This window comes from Anabrus simplex, chromosome 1, assembly GCF_040414725.1.
Source record: "Anabrus simplex isolate iqAnaSimp1 chromosome 1, ASM4041472v1, whole genome shotgun sequence".
NCBI classification, from domain to species: domain Eukaryota; kingdom Metazoa; phylum Arthropoda; class Insecta; order Orthoptera; family Tettigoniidae; genus Anabrus; species Anabrus simplex.
In genome coordinates this window covers 293,489,657-293,506,954 of record NC_090265.1, presented here as the reverse complement: position 1 = coordinate 293,506,954, position 17,298 = coordinate 293,489,657, and positions in this window count along the sequence as shown.

Here is a 17,298-nt window from a genome sequence, read left to right as displayed (position 1 = left end):
GATCGAACCTGCCAAGTTGGGGTTAGAAGGCCAGCGCCTTAACCGTCTGAGCCACTCAGCCCGACTTATTTGTTTCTGATCTTCCTTGTTTCATTACAGTCTTTTGGTAGGTATGCATGCGTCTTCCATACCTTTATTGCACAAAATGTCCGACTCGTTGGCTGAATGGTCAGCGTACTGGCCTTCGGTTCAGAGGGTCCCGGGTTCGATTTCCGGCCGGGTCGGGGATTTTAACCTTAATTGGTTAATTCCAATGGCCCGGGGGCTGGGTGTTTGTGCTGTCCCCAACATCCCTGCAACTCACACACCACACATAACACTATCTTCCACCACAATAACACGCAGTTACCTACAAATGGCAGATGCCGCCCACCCTCATCGGAGGGTCTGCCTTACAAGGGCTGCACTCGGCTAGAAATAGCCACACGAAATTATTATTATTGCACAAAATGCATCGACTGTCCTCACTTTTGTCCTATAGCTTCATTATCATAAACTCCCATCATCCACCAAATTATCCCCCTCATTTTCCTGTTTGTTAACGTTTCAGAACTTACTGCCTTATTTTTACTTACTTTTAAATAATCTACGAGTTTTCTCTTGCTATTATAATTATTTTGTACTTGTGGATACCAGACAGGTTTATTCACTCCATCAAGCTCCAGAACTTTTTAACTTAGGAGAGTGTGCTGGCGACTACGGGATCCTTAGCTGAGGCCTGTTATTGCTTCCACTGATTTGTGCCAGGCTCCTCACTTTCAACTATCCTATCCAACCTCCCTTGTTCAACTCTTCTTATTTTCCGACCCCGACGGTATTGGATCATTCAAGGCCTAGGGAGTCTAGTTTTAACGCCCTTCACGGCCCTTGTCTTTCTTTGGCCGATAACATTTTTTCGAAGTGTCGGGCCCCTTCCATATTTTTCCTCTGATTAGTGTTAATAGAGGATGGTTGCTCACTTGTCTTCCTGTTAAAACAATAATCACCACTACTACCACCACCACATCCACCTCTCAATCCATCCACACCGTAACCCTAATTTTGATGTTTTATTTGGTGCTGGCATGCTAATCAGCGGCGAAGCGTGAACTAAGTAAGGGGGGAGACAGATTTTTTTACAAAAAATAAACTATTTTAATCACATTAGTGTAGCCTATATATGGGATTTTGTTTTCGACGTATACAGACCTACATTCAATATTATATTAATGACTGAAACTAAGACAAATCCTATAACAACCTATAATCCTACATGCACTCGTTTTATTTTTAAATATAGACTAAATGGGCAGTGGGAGTTGTCATATATTGCTATGTAGATTTAATAAGAGAAATAAGAAATAAATAGATTTTCGTACAAGTCACCTTAAACAATATTCTTGTAAATGAGTTCAATACGCCTGTCCTTCATTTCAGCAAATATATCTATTACCCCTCGTCTTGAAGTCTCTGGTTGGTCACTGAATTCCTTAAATAGGTTTTAATTCGTTTCAAGGCATTAATAGCGCGTTCACTAGAAACTGACATTAACGGAATATACGGCACCTAGTTAAGCAATTTTGTTGTTTCCGTATGCATACACTGGAGTTCATTATTCAGAATGTAAGCCAGTAGTTGTGGGAGTTATAATACCTTAACTAATAATGGCGGGCAAGGAAGTGCATGTACTTGAAGGGTTTTCATGCTGTCATTCATTTATCAGGTGTAAGTTTGCTATATTTCGTATTCGAATATGATTATTTTATTTTTAGACTGTCTTATAATAAAATAAATTGAAATTAACTACATTAAAAGCATGTCTGAGATGATAGCCAATAAGAGCACCTTTATACCTGGAATCGAAATACTAGCCAATGAGAGCAAGAAGAGACGCTGGCAAGTCTGTCTACTGGGCGGAGAAATCTCGCTATAGGAAAGTCATAGTTCCACAGTCAGCACCTACAGATAGCGTTAGTGTTGCTCTATCTGAAATCAAAGGGATCATACACAGAATGGACAGCGTCTACTTTCGCCTACGTGCTTCGTGTAACTGACGCGAGCCCTAACATTGCCGAAGTGAGACGAAAATAAGTAAAGCGGAGATTATAATAATGTCATGAATGTGAAAATAACTAATGTCCTAAAAATAACTGAATTAACTAGACAGTATTTCGTTCACAAAATGTTAAGGGTACACGCTGTCTACCCTGCCTCCCCTGACGCTTCGCCCCTGTATGCTATCCTTTCAATTTCGCCGCCTCAACCAATATTGAATAATACGTTTAACAACTCCTGCCCGTACATTCAATACTTCACACATCATTTTCACTCCGCTGTTCGCAGCACAGCTTGGCAATCCCATTATTAATTTTGTAAATTTACTTACAACTACATCTAATGCTACAATTCCATCATCTACTTGCCAAATTTCTGCTCAATTAAAAAATTAACTACTGAATTAAATATATTTTTCTGAACTTTATAGCCGATGTTCGGTATCATTCCATCCAGTATTGTTATACTAGCTCCTTTTGTCTGTTTTGTCCATCGCTATTGCTGTTCATAATCGTCAATAGGAATGTATTTTTTAACAACTTCTAGTTCGGTCTTCCCCATCCAATGATCACTTTTTGATAGTTTACCACCCCCTTTTACGAACCGTAACTCTGGTTTACTGTGGATTAAATTTTAGATTCTACTCTTTCTCATAAAAATTATTTTGTATCTAGACAGGTGTAAATGTGAGTAGAAGGATATCGCCCGCCAAGGTCAGACCCGGAATATACTGTATTGTCTCTCAAGACACGAAGAGGCTTCTTGCTCATAGCCTTTCGATTGGAAAATATAATTCATAAAAGTAATATTGGTGACAGATTGCAACTCTGTCTGAGACCCAGTTTTGGAAATATCTCTCCTACCACTACCAAACCTTCATCTTTGATAGGAATATGTATTTTCAATACTGTTCTTATCATCTTCCTTGATATTCCGATCCTTCTCAGCTTATAAGCGACAGCCTGTCAACTTACGGAATCAAAAGCTATATCTAAATCGATTGCCGTGATGTGCAGTTTGCCCCTTTTCTTCTTGCTCTGGGGCTCTTAACATGGTACCTGGGTTGGCGGCCACGGGGTCCTTAAATGAGTTTACCTTGTTGGTGAGGACAGTATAATATCACCCACGGTGTCACCTGCCTGTCGTAAGAGGCGACTAAAAGGGACCTCAGGAGCTCTCAATTTGGTAGCATGAGTTGACGAGCTGAGCTGAGTCTTGGCATTGCTTCCACTTGTTCCAAGCTCCTCACTTTCATCTCTCCTATCCAACACCCCTTAATCAACTCTTGTACTTTTTCCGACCCCGACGGTATTAGAGCATTCGAAGCGTAGGGAGTATTTCATTTTCACGCCGTTCGTGGCCCTACCATTTCTTTGGCCGAGACTGCCTACCTTCATTTTATACTAAAGTAGCTCATGGCGAACTTTGTATCTAAATCTGTTTCCAATATATTGAAAAATAAGAGAAATATCAGTGGGAGTCTTGGGAAAGTTTGAAGTAACCAGCTCTGTAGACTGTAGAGAGATCGTTCCGGCAACGTTTTATAGGCTTTCCACACTTGCCTAGATGTCCAGCTCCATGGCTAAATAGTTAGCGTGCTGGCCTTTTGTCACAGAGGTCCCGGGTTTGATTCCCGGCGGGGTTGGGAATTTTAACCATTATTGGTTAATTTTGCTGACTCGGGGGCTGGGTGTATATGTCGTCTTCATCATCATTTCATCCCCATCATGACGCGCAGGTCGCCTACGGGAGTCAAATCAAAAGACCTGCACCTGGCGAGCCGAACTTGTCTTCGGACACTCCCGGCACTAAAAGCCATACGCCATTTCATTTACTTGTCTAGATTTTTTAAATATTAACCCGATACTAGGCGCTCTTTTATACTATAAGGAAGATATCCAATTAAAAATAGCGATAATGCAAAAAAAATACTGGGAGAAAGGTACCCCCCCCCCCCCCCCCCCCTAGACAGATGAAAGAAAGGAGTTACACCAGCAGAAAATGCAAGAATACTGGGTAAAGATCAAAGCCCAACAGTTGAACAAAGTAGGCCTATTCCAACCAGGAAGAAGAAAAAGAAGAGGAAGAAGAAAGGGCCACAGAAAGTAAGGAAGCGAGCCGCTGACAGGCAGAGGTATGACCAGTTATGCACCTAGAATCTGAGGAACAATGTGAGGGGTGAACAAACATGTCATGCACATATTAAGTAATTGCCCTGTAATCGACGGGTACTGAAGCTAGCCTATGCGTATAGTTTTACTTGAAGCTGAAACACAAGATGGCTACGTATTTCTCACTTCAAACCCGACACCGTTGAGATATGGGGCAAAGGCCGGACATACATCGTGTGTAAATAAATAAATAGATGGACGTATGTTGAAATCGCTGACCCTTTGCTCACTTCCAATTTCAACGCATTTTCAACATCCTCAAAGCTGTTTTAAATTTAGGGTGGAGCAGAACTTTGTTCCATCCAGGAAGACAGATATTCTGTTAATTCGTCAGCCACAGAAGTTCGGGGTAGACGTGTTCAAATTGATGGACTTTTAACAACGTCCATCATTCATATTATTATAAACGATTCCATTTGCTGATTGACTTCTTTTTGTGTAAAGTTGATCGTTCTAACGTTCCATATTTCTTAAAGGTGAATGGTGACATAAAATTGATTCGTACCTATTTGTTCGTTCAATGCGCTATAAATACTTAATATATTCCGATTAAGCTGCATTTAGAGTGGAGACGGTTACAACTGAAGTAGAGTTTGGGCACTGAAATGTGAATGCTATGCTGTAAAGGATTATGAAACAAGGATTTATCACTTCGTACGGACTTGACAATAAAATATTACGAAATCGAAATTGTTTTAATCTTTATTTACAACAACGTTTGGATGATGCGGGTTTTTTAGGGCGATATTTTAGAATTTATTTTCGATATATTTAACACAGTTTGTTGAAACTGCTTCTCAAGCCATGCACGGGAAAATTACCTCGATTCTTAAAGATACTGGTGAGTTCTGAGAAAGTTTTCTTAAAAGTATAATGCCACGTGCTCAACACCTCTGTAATTGTTTAGGGTCGTAGAGGATGCCAGGTTCCTGGAAGTTTGCTCCGGGAGGAATTTTAACATCCAGCAGGTCCACGCAGATGAGTCTTCCGCAAGCAAACAAACTGTGCCGGGATTTGGAAATATATAGTGGACAAATGTTAATCCGCAATAATGTACATCGATTATCTGTAACTGTGTGGCATGGACGCAAGATCTCGGTGACTGCATATTAATGTTATTCTGGACGGTTACACTGAGTCAAAAGGAAAATAAATAAAAAGGACAAACCACGTAAAACTCCAGCTCTGATGGACCTTGGCCTACCAAGAGACCACTCTTCGGTCCGTAGGTGTTCAGATTACGAGGTGATCCGAGGTCAGCGTTATTCTTGACTTTCTAGACCGTGGACGCTATCTCACCGTCAGTTAGCTCCTCAATTATTCTCCCGAAAGTCTTAGTGGATTTCGAACCAGCCATCATTCCCCAGTCGTGAGTCGAACTTGGGACCTCTGGGTAAGAGGCAGACTGGTTCGTTACCCCTAGACCGCAAGGGTGGCAGAGGAACCAAAGGAAATGTCATTTTTAAACCTCTATTTAAATTGACCATTTGTACAGTTTTAGGAAGTCCCACTTTGTCTCCTCAGCTTCTACCTCAGTATTGGTGTCATGATCACATTCTATTTCATTGTTTTCTTCTTCTATACCACTTATATTTCATTCAAATCATTCCGTGAAATGTCTTTGATTCATATCACTTATTTGGTCTTTTGCGGATGTACCTGCTCGACCGATTCACTGTTACACACAGCTCTGCTGACTGCTATAAACTATGGAAGCGTGACCGTTATTTGAAGTTTTGCCCTCGTTCTGAGAAGCTTAAAATACGTTTTCTCTAGTCCTGATTCAATGATTGTGTATTTCATGAGGTAAGAAGATGAAAGTACGACAAAGTAGACCGAATATCTTAACTTGATATAGCCCGTAATGTCCAGAAAGACCTACGACACAAAATATTTGGTTCTACCTGAGTAGAATTTAGGAAAGAACAGCCAAGTGGAAAGCTCTCTGCTAATAAAGCTGACAATGTAAATCTTCTATTGTTATTTGTACGAAGATATTGAGAAAACTAGTTAGGCACAAAGAGCGACTAAATGAAGCTCGCTTCAATAAGGAGGCTACTTCATCTTAGAAACTACGATAGTTTCGTAACAGATTCTTCATTGTAGCTAAAAGCGGATCAAGTAGTTTGAAACGTCAACTTGTACGACCTTCTTGATAACATAGTTTTAAATAGCATGTTTTGTATAACTCTCAGATCTGACTTGATATGTATAATAATTCGATATACACTGACTGACAGAGCAAATGCAACACCAAGAAGGAGTGGTCAGAACTTTATGCCAATTGCAGGGTAGACTGACGTCACTGAGATATGCTCATGATGTGAAATGCTGCGCACGTAGCGAACGATAAATGGGACACGGCGTTGGCGAATGGCCCACCTCGTACCGTGATTTCTCAGCCGACAGTCATTGTAGAACGTGTTGTCGTGTGCCACAGGACACGTGTATAGCTAAGAATGCCAGGCCGCCGTCAACGGAGGCATTTCCAGCAGACAGACGACTTTACGAGGGGTATGGTGATCGGGCTGAGAAGGGCAGGTTGGTCGCTTCGTCAAATCGCAGCCGATACCCATAGGGATGTATCCACGGTGCAGCGCCTGTGGCGAAGATGGTTGGCGCAGGGACATGTGGCACGTGCGAGGGGTCCAGGCGCAGCCCGAGTGACGTCAGCACGCGAGGATCGGCGCATCCGCCGCCAAGCGGTGGCAGCCCTGCACGCCACGTCAACCGCCATTCTTCAGCATGTGCAAGACACCCTGGCTGTTCCAATATCGACCAGAACAACTTCCCGTCGATTGGTTGAAGGAGGCCTGCACTCCCGGCGTCCGCTCAGAAGACTACCATTGACTCCACAGCATAGACGTGCACGCCTGGCATGGTGCCGGGCTAGAGCGACTTGGATGAGGGAATGGCGGAACGTCGTGTTCTCCGATGAGTCACGCTTCTGTTCTGTCAGTGATAGTCACCGCAGACGAGTGTGGCGTCGGCGTGGAGAAAGGTCAAATCCGGCAGTAACTGTGGAGCGCCCTACCGCTAGACAACGCGGCATCATGGTTTGGGGCGCTATTGCGTATGATTCCACGTCACCTCTAGTGCGTATTCAAGGCACGTTAAATGCCCACCGCTACGTGCAGCATGTGCTGCGGCCGGTGGCACTCCCTTACCTTCAGGGGCTGCCCAATGCTCTGTTTCAGCAGGATAATGCCGCCCACACACTGCTCGCATCTCCCAACAGGCTCTACGAGGTCTACAGATGCTTCCGTGGCCAGCGTACTCTCCGGATCTCTCACCAATCGAACACGTGTGGGATCTCATTGGACGCCGTTTGCAAACTCTGCCCCAGCCTCGTACGGACGACCAACTGTGGCAAATGGTTGACAGAGAATGGAGAACCATCCCTCAGGACACCATCCGCACTCTTATTGACTCTGTACCTCGACGTGTTTCTGCGTGCATCGCCGCTCGCGGTGGTCCTACATCCTACTGAGTCGATGCCGTGCGCATTGTGTAACCTGAATATCGGTTTGCAATAAACATCAATTATTCGTCCGTGCCGTCTCTGTTTTTTCCCCAACTTTCATCCCTTTCGAACCACTCCTTCTTGGTGTTGCATTTGCTCTGTCAGTCAGTGTAATCATAGTAAATTCGGAGCAGGACAGAAATCCTGTAGCTCAAGAGCTACTGTACATACCAGACTTCAATATAGTATTTTAATTCTGATATTCAGTTTTAACTTAGACTAATTCAGATACCCAAACGTTTTAAGGTCTATCTAATAAATATCATAAATACTAGGGCTGCCACGTAATCTCCATATGATTGAAGGCTGCACCTTCTGCCAAGAGTATTTAAAGTCTCCTTACCTGTTAGTATAATTTTATTTCATTATTTCCACTAATCTCACGTATGCCCTTTATTTCCTCTTGGTCGCATATCTGGTGTTTCCAAAGTATACTGCAATTCGTTCTTTTATTTTCTTACAATACTGATTTTACGTCGCACAGACACAGATAAGTCTTTTGGCGACGATGGGGCAGCAAATGGCTAGGAATCGAAATGAATCGTCCGTGGCCTTAATTATGGTACAGCTCCAGCATTTACCTGGTGTAAAAATGGGAAACCGCGGAAAACCATCTTCAGGGCTGACGACAGTGGAGTTCGAACCCACTATCTCCCGAATACTGGGTACTGGCCGCACTTAAGCGACTGCGGCTATCGATCTCGGTACTGAAATTCTTACTTTGAATGTTTAATATACTGTGAAAGTTACCTTCTCAAGAATAACTCTCACCAATACTACAGCCATTGTATTGCTCTTCAAAATCATTACATTGTTATATTTGTAAAGTTTTGGTACTTACGTATAACAAGATGAATAAAAAATAATGAAGGAATTAAAACGGTTAACTGGGTAGCGGAATTGATGAAGCCAACTCCCAATACTAGAAATCAGTATTCTGTCATATCTTAAGATAAATAGATGTTGAAAAGATGTCAAATATACCATGATATTCTTCTTCTTATTATTATTATTCTACAGCTTTTTCCCCCATCTGTGGGGTCTTGGGTGCGAACTGTGTCATACATGTGGATTTTGGCCCTGTTTTACGGCAGGATACCCTTCCTAACGCCAACCCTATATGGAGGGATGTAATCACTATTGCATATTTCTGTGGTGGTTGGTAGTGTAGTGTGTTGTCTGAATATGAAGAGGAATGTGTTGGAACGAACACAAACACTCAGTCCTCGGGTCAGGAGAGTTAATCAGATGCGATTAAAATCTCCGACCCGACCGGGAATCGAACCCGGGACCCTCTGAACCGAATGCCTGAACGCTTACCATTCAGCCAATAAGTCGGACATGACATTATTATTATTATTATTATTATTATTATTATTATTATTATTATTATTATAGAGATACTTGTTGGATTACTGTCAAACCATTCACAATTGGGTACACACTAAATAGCAATCTGTGTTTCACTCTTTCCTCATTAATTTCATGAAACCTCCTTCGTAGTTCTCTCGTAGTTCTCTTATTAAATCCTTCTTGTCATAAAAAGTAAATACAATAGAACAGAACTTCAAAGAACTAGTTATTAGTTTTAAATGTTGCGTTTAAATTTATTACACTAATGTGTTTACCATTTCCAACTTTCCGTCATCGGCTATTACCTAATTATTATCAATGGAAAGCCGTCTAGAACGAAGAGAAACTTTGTATAACTCCAAGTGAATCTTTAAATAAACAATACATATTTCCATGGCTCACTCCTTACCATTCATTGAGGAAGAGATTTCAAACCGCCTGAGGGTACAAATTTGATTTTCGAATTGCACTTGGCCTGAAGTTGTTGAAGTTTTCCTCCTCATCCAGCACCTAACAAGGTTAGATATGCTAAACACCAGTCGAGTGTTGGAAAAGGAATTTAATTATTGTTTTACGAGAAATTCATAATCTTGGAAGAACTTGTGGTTGTGTTTGGAGTATAAGTGGCTCTATGTGGAACACCCGGAGCGTTCGATACACAAAAGCAGGCGAGCAAACTTTCTGGGTCTGCTCTGCGGCATTTCAAGAGGATGGAAGGGGGAAAGAGCAGAGCTTATTACATCATCACTATGTGGCTCAGCCATTTTAGTGCTAATATTGATGTGAATTCAATTGGAAATAGTCCTTTAAGGAATATATATCATCTACATACCCATTAATTAAGTAATTAAATTGTTTTATTATATTAATAAGAAACAAACTTTTCTAACAGGAGGGAGATAATGAAATTTCATTTCTTTAAAGCTGTTGTGCATATTTCACAGAGCTGAATCTCCTGGAGCACAAGGAGTTACGAGGTGCGGTTTTTACCAATATCTCCAAAATCATCTGAGAAACGAAATAAAATCGTGTTACATAAAATGCCAGTAGAAATTCTAAATTTTGGAGTGCATAATGTAAGCCTATTTCGCATCTATTCATGAAGCAGGCATCAACCAGTCATTAATGATAAGAATGAGGTTATGTTAGTTATATGAATAAAGATATTATTTTTAAAATGCAATGAAGTTTCTACTGAGTCACAACGAATAAAATATGAATGACTACCACGAAACACGATCGTTTATCGACGCACTAACTCAGGCTTTCGGCGATGATGGATAGGAAAGGAGAAGGAAGCATTAATTTCATGGAATATCCATAGCAATCGTTTGGTGTGAACACGGGAAATCATGGAAATCCATCTTTAGGTCTATCGCCCATACCACGCAGGGATTTTGCTTGTGGATCACTCTGAATACTTGAACCTATGTTTGTGTGTCAGGTTCCACTCGTTGATCTGTACTACCAAATAAATGAGGCACTCATCTTTATAGCAGTACATCACTTTGATGTCAAATACCTTTATCTCCAATTATTAGCATGAACTGCCTTTGCTGGCAAGACCTGGTGTTTACAGTTCACTAGTGTGCGGGCTAGAATCAATTTGTTACCTTTATTCACCTGTCTCAGTCTCTACCTTGGCTTTGACAACATGAAAGTCATCGAGTGATGGTAGTAATGTCATTCCTTATGCAGCCAGTCCCTGTTATAAATGATCTGAAAATGTTGCTCATAGGGTCTGTTGGTGTGAGAATTTCAGTGGGCTTGGCGGACTGATATGCAATAGCAACTTCTCGCTCAGTAAGGAAAGCAACAGGAAACTACCTCACTCCTCATTTCCCTAGTACGTCTCTTTAGTGACACCTGGGCTATCTATGGCGAATGATCGTGGAACTGCTGAGGTCCAAACCGACCTCCGGGCTGAGAACTCAGCATACATACACATTAGCATGAAACGAAGCCGCCTCGCAAGAAAACTTTTAATAAATAGATTTATTAAACACAATGTGTGCCCAAAACATGTCTGACTGTTATTGTCAGTTTTCCTCTTTAGCATAATGGGAGATTGGGAGAGATTTTAGCGCTCAATCGAACAGGTGGTGTAATGAGCAGCGTAGTCCGCTGATTTCACACAAGCATTCACAGGACACTTGATGATGGCCTTTCATATTACAGATGGGATAGTGGAAACAATGTATTACTACTCGCGTGTAGAGGTGTTTTAACTCGTTGATCATGGCTGAGGTGCGAGAAAACTCTGGATCTATTTCTGTTGCTTTCTGTTGTCGCTCTTCTAGAAACTTTTTTTTTTTGCTAGCTGCTTTACGTCGCACCGACTCAGATAGGTCTTATGGCGACGATGGGACTGGATAGGGCTAGGAGTGGGAAGGAATCGGCCGTGGCCTTAATTAAGGTACAGCCCCAGCATTTGCCTGGTGTGAAAATGGGAAACCACGGAAAACCATTTTCAGGGCTGGATTAGGTAACAGGTTATGAGTGTTCATCAGGTCCTGTATGAAAGATATATTTTCTGCCAGCTGGTATACAAGTCAGGATGGGGAAAACTTTGAGATGCAAAGGGTTATAAGGCTAAGATTTTTGTATTTCAGAGATGGCCATGTTATTTCTATTGCGTATGGTGCCACGGGGGCGACTTTGAGTCTGAACAGTGACATTGAGGTCCTGAGTGAGAAAGATTTCAGACTGCGGATCTCCATCGTAGCTTTTATTGCAGCTACAGTCTTGTTCTCAACATTCTTCGTTAAAGTTATTCCTGTGGCCTGCAGTGTCATCCCAAAAAATTTAAACGACTGAACTATTTCTAGTTTCTGATTTCCGCAGAGGAGGATATCATTTGTCGCCAGCTTTCCTCCTTCACGAAACTTCATAATGTTTGTTTTATTCTGGTTTATGTGCATGTCGTTATCTTGTGACCGTTCCTCTAGTGTGTTGAGCATTCTTGTATTGATGTCCTGTTGTTACTTAGTATGACCATGCAATCATCATACAGATACATTTTCAAGTCTTCGCTTGTCACCTTTTCTATTATAACGTGCGTAAATACGTTGAACATTATCGGACTTAGGGGGTCACTTTGTAAGACCCTATTCATTTACGTGATATCTAGTAGGCCGTCGCTGATTTTTATTATATCTTTTCCATGGTGATGAAAATAAGGAAATGGTCTTGTGGACCTCGGATTGCTTCAAGTTTCTGGATGACACTGTTTCTATTTATTCCATCACTTGCTTTCTTGTAGTCTATGAAAGCCGCATACACATGACCTTTGGCTTGACTTATTGAGGCTACAATATATTCGATGACACGGTGCACTGCTTTAACTGGTGACCTCCCTGGTCTAAAATCATACTGTTCTATTGGCATTGCCTCCATTAATCGTTCAGATATTCTGTTTCGAACTATATTGGACATCATCCTAAAGGCAGCGCATTTTAGAGCGATGCACCTGTGTGACTCCGGTGAATTTTGAGGGCCTTTGCCTTTATAGAGCATCCTTATGATCGTCCTTCCCCAGGTATTAGGAATGGTTCTAGGTTCCAGGCACCTGTTGTATAGATTTGTCCATATGCTAAAGGTGTTTGGGAGGGATTCCTTTATTCATTGGTCATGTTGTCCGGCCCTGCTGCCTTGTGGTTTTTGCTTCTTTGTACTACTGACCACACATGTGCTTCAGTTATATAGGACAAAGCTCCATTTCCTGGTTGGGTCCTTGCTGTGACATGTTTTGTGAGCATCCTCCTCTGCAGTAGCTCTGAGGAATGTGTTTACCAAGTTTCCATTGGAATGTAGGCTACAAATGTGGATTTTCTGGCATTGAGGATTCTACATGACTTGTTTTCCGCTTCTCTTATTAGTTGCTGTTCCATCCTATGTGTGTACTCCTTTCTCTTTGTTTGGAGCAATTCGGCATACCTCAATCTCTCCTGAATATATGTTTCTGGGTTTTCTTGGTCTGACCGATCCTCGAAGGCATGCAGTCTTTGTGGTGCCTTGTTCCTCGCTGTGTAACACTCGGAGTCAAACCATGGTTGCTTTTCCTTTCGGTTTTTGGACCAGTTGTGTTATCTAGGAGGGATTATTGTAGGATTTGTAGTGCCGTGTAAGCTAACGTTTGGTTTCGTGTTATCGTTGACATCGTGTTTTTAGCCATGAGACCTCCAGCGTTTACGTGGAATCTGAAAGACACACATGTGATTTTCCTTTCAAAACTCACACATACATTGGCGGGGATACGAACTGAAACCGTTTTGGTCTACTATTGCAAATAGAGCCGGTCTGAATGCAAGAGCCGCTTCTGACCGCCCAACTGTTTCCGTAGCCGTCTTAGAGGCAAGGTCTGCGACACTCTATACCACGATTCCGGCTCATAATTTGGGACAAGTACTCCAATGTGCGAGTTTTGTTATTGAGGAGTGATTGCTTTAATAATCAAGTAGTAACTGTTACCAAGTGAATATCACAATATCTCTTTATACCGTAAGCTACTGTAGGAATATATATTTTCATGAAGTATTTACGCACTCCTACAGTATAATGCAATTAAGGTTCATTTTCCTTTACACATTAGCACAGGAAAATGAACACAACGAACGTTGTTCCGATGGACTGCATATCCATGTGTTCTGGGAGGCGTGACCAATCTTTAGGAAGATAACACAGTGTAACCGTCCAGGCTCCTCCAGCCCTACTAATTTAATATAATATCATTTTACGCGATATCATTTGATATCAAGTTTATCCACCATCGGCAATTATTCGTAATAACATATGTATTCTACGTCAAGCATTTGTAAATAAGGTTTCTGCAATCATATTGTAACAGTAAATGTGGTACTCCGGTAGACATGAGTCGCAGGGCGTGTACCATTCGTTGAAGTGCGTACAGAGGGAGAGGGTTTGTTTAGAAATAAATCTTAAAATTTTTCCTCTGAGTTTATTAATAAATTCAAAGTCATGTCACCTCTGTACAGCAGATACAGTAGAAAATGTTCCTCGTCCTAGGGCTGGCGATGTCCTTGGCTTCCGGCAGCTCCTCCTTTTCCCATACCAGTGAACCACCATTCATCCCGATGGAAGTTGTAGAAGATCCATTCGACGTCTTGAAGATCCATACGGTGCTGATGAAGGGCGTTGAGGTAGTCCTCGTGAATGATGAACGTGAATGAACATCGTTAAGCCTTGGGGCGAGTTAATGCAAAGACTGCTTCTGCACAGATGAGAGGAATGTTTATCAATGGTTTTAACAAGGTTCAAACACCAAAAAAAAAAGTATCTTGAGAGTTTATCACACGGTGAAATGTCACTAAATTTTGTCCCGTGTTAAATGAAAAGAAGGCCACTAGACTCGAATGAGCATGTAAGTTTAATACTCATAAAAATAAAAGTCCACTCGAAACTTATCGTCGAATTTTAACAGAGTCACTTGAAGTTTGTGGCACTTGGCATAATGTAAAGTAATGCCGTACAACTTAGTTCTTAGTTTGAAACACTGTTCAACGTAATTTAATTGGATAAGAAAATAAAGATGTTTCACTCGTGAATTCGAACTCATTCACGTAATAATAACATAAAATTACAAGACGAAATTAATCATGTATTGACAGTCCTCGGTTCGAATGTTCGTAACATCGAAACGCACAACTGAATGTTCGTAGAATTGAAATGTGCTGTTTAGTAGAATTGAAATGCACAGTTCACACATGCACAGTTCACAGTTCATGACCTACAAATATTTACACAGTTCATGAAATGGTAAATTAGTGACGTAGTCATGCTTGCAATCGAGTAAATCTGGATTAAAACACAGTCTCATAAACTTGAAGTATTTAGTACTCTGTAAGGAGCAAACTGTTCTAAGTCCTGTCCAGAACATTAAACTTCAAATTACGAGCACTCGAAAACATTCGCAAGTCTTAGACACTCGTGTAGAATAAACAGTCACTTGATAATGTTCAGACGAAGCACAATTTATATCACGTCCCGTCGGAGTAAAAGTTTATCACTCACAGTATAAAGAAATCCGTACAAGTCCATATTCGACGCGATTGGGTTAAAGTCCACGGACTCGAAGATTGATAGCCGCTTCACGATAGATCACGGTCCTCGCGAACCGACTGTATGAACTTCACTGCCTAGCGTACACATACACACTCTGGCCACACACTCAGGCCACACACTGCTCTGCTGAGCGAAGCAGTACTGTATTTATATCTGATCCGGGCCTTCACATCTCGTTCCATAACTTCATCGCCTCATGTCAGATTTACGCGAAACTCTGCAGGAACGTACGTAAGGGATAGGGTTACACGATGATATTGTTAAATTTGTTTAATTATTATTGTGGGGAAAGTTATTACCCATAGAAATTCGAAGAACATTCCACATCAGTCTAGGCTTTGTGTCGCGGCGAGGCATGCTGTGACGTCACCCGCTCTCTACGTCACACGCACACAGCTGTTGCTTGCCGTCCAGTCAGTCTTTCGTAGCCGGCCCGGAGCGTAACGCGTAAGTTTTTAAGATTTCTATTACGGGGACTTAGTTTTGTAACGCCGTTACCGGTACATCTCCCCCTCCTCCTGGGGAAAAGAAAATTCGATAGGATTTTCTTTTAATGATCTCTCCTTTAGGTTGGCTGCATTGTAAATGCCCTCCATGCTTCCATCCAGCTTATTCATTGTGTATGCCCCGATTTCGAGAACCTCTGCAATTCTATATGGTCCTACATAAAGTGGGCAAAACTTTGCATAAATGCGAAGTTCGGGGTGCGAAACAGCTGGTTTTCTTATCAATGGCCAGGGAGTTTAGATATGGAGTGACACATTTAGAATTGATACCGTATTTTTCCATCTCCTTTATCACAGTCCTGGCTTCCTCTCGGTACTTCTCAGGAACTGGATAGGGCCGTTTTTTATAAGGAGAGGTGTCCTTAACATTCAATTGGTATTCAAAATCTCTAATAACGCCGGGTTTGTCATCAGAAACCTCAGGAAATTTCTCAAATATTTGTCGAGTTGCCACTGCCACGCGGGAATCGAACTCTGGGCTTTCAGCCGCTCTGGTGAGAAATATGAAGTGATCACGACCTTCGTCGAACACATCCTCAATAATGGGCACTTCCTGGCCCTCGACGGGTCCCTCTTGACCGGGTCTACCCTCTTCGCAATCTATTTCATCGGCAGGCAGAGCATCGCTCATCTTGCCTCCGGTTTCTATGAATGGGGTACCCAGACCTTGGCACTTCAAATTATTACAGTCTACCAGCTGCAACTCTACAGAGTCGATGTTAAAAAATCTTATGACATTGGCAGGATATCAATGATTCCCCCATACTTGGCTAGGAAATCTGACCCTAGGATGACGTTGAATTTCATCGGCGAAATGACTAGGAATATATGCTCGAACTGTACACCTTCAATGTCAAATTAACGAAAGCTTGAAATTTACATTTGATATGCCTGTCCGGTACTATCCTTTTAATTTTGATCTGTGCGACTGGTATCAATAACATGTCTTCTCCCCCCTTCAACATTTCAATTCAGAAATTAATGAGGCTTGAGCTCCAGAATCGATTAAGGCAGTTACGTAAAGGGTATCCAAAGTAATATTAATAACTGCAAGACTTCGTTGGACCTTTGGTGTTGTAGGAGTGGGATCTTCATACAAGAGATCTGAGTCATCCAAGTACCAGTAATTAATATTAGTGACACAAATTATTTCTCTACTCCGGTTTTCAGGCAATCTTATTGTTGTGTTGTCGAAGTTTTTTTAATTGCGCCTGCCGATTCGGGGTTTGTCGCAGGCGTCGTGTTCTGTCTTCTGGCGTGCTCTTGGTATTCTAAAGAGGTAGCGCCAGGTAATCCTTCATCCCGGTTTCGATTCTGGATATATTCGCGAATTTCTCTCCATCTTCTTTCGATCTCGGCTCTCGGCGAATCTCCATCTCGAGTAAGCGACTCAATAGGTTTCTTCCACGTTTGATTACGTCTGTAAGGCGTACTTTGCCCGTATGGACGTCTCATAAATCGCCGGAAATGAGATAACAAATCTCTCCGCTGTTCCACTTCCTCACGGGGTTCGGGATTCGATCTCGGCGGGTTGTTAACTTCGACATGGTTGGTTGCAACCTCTTTCGTCTTAGGAACCCTGGGCGGATTTTGTCTATGGGCAGTGTCAAGTTTCCTTAATAAATCATCA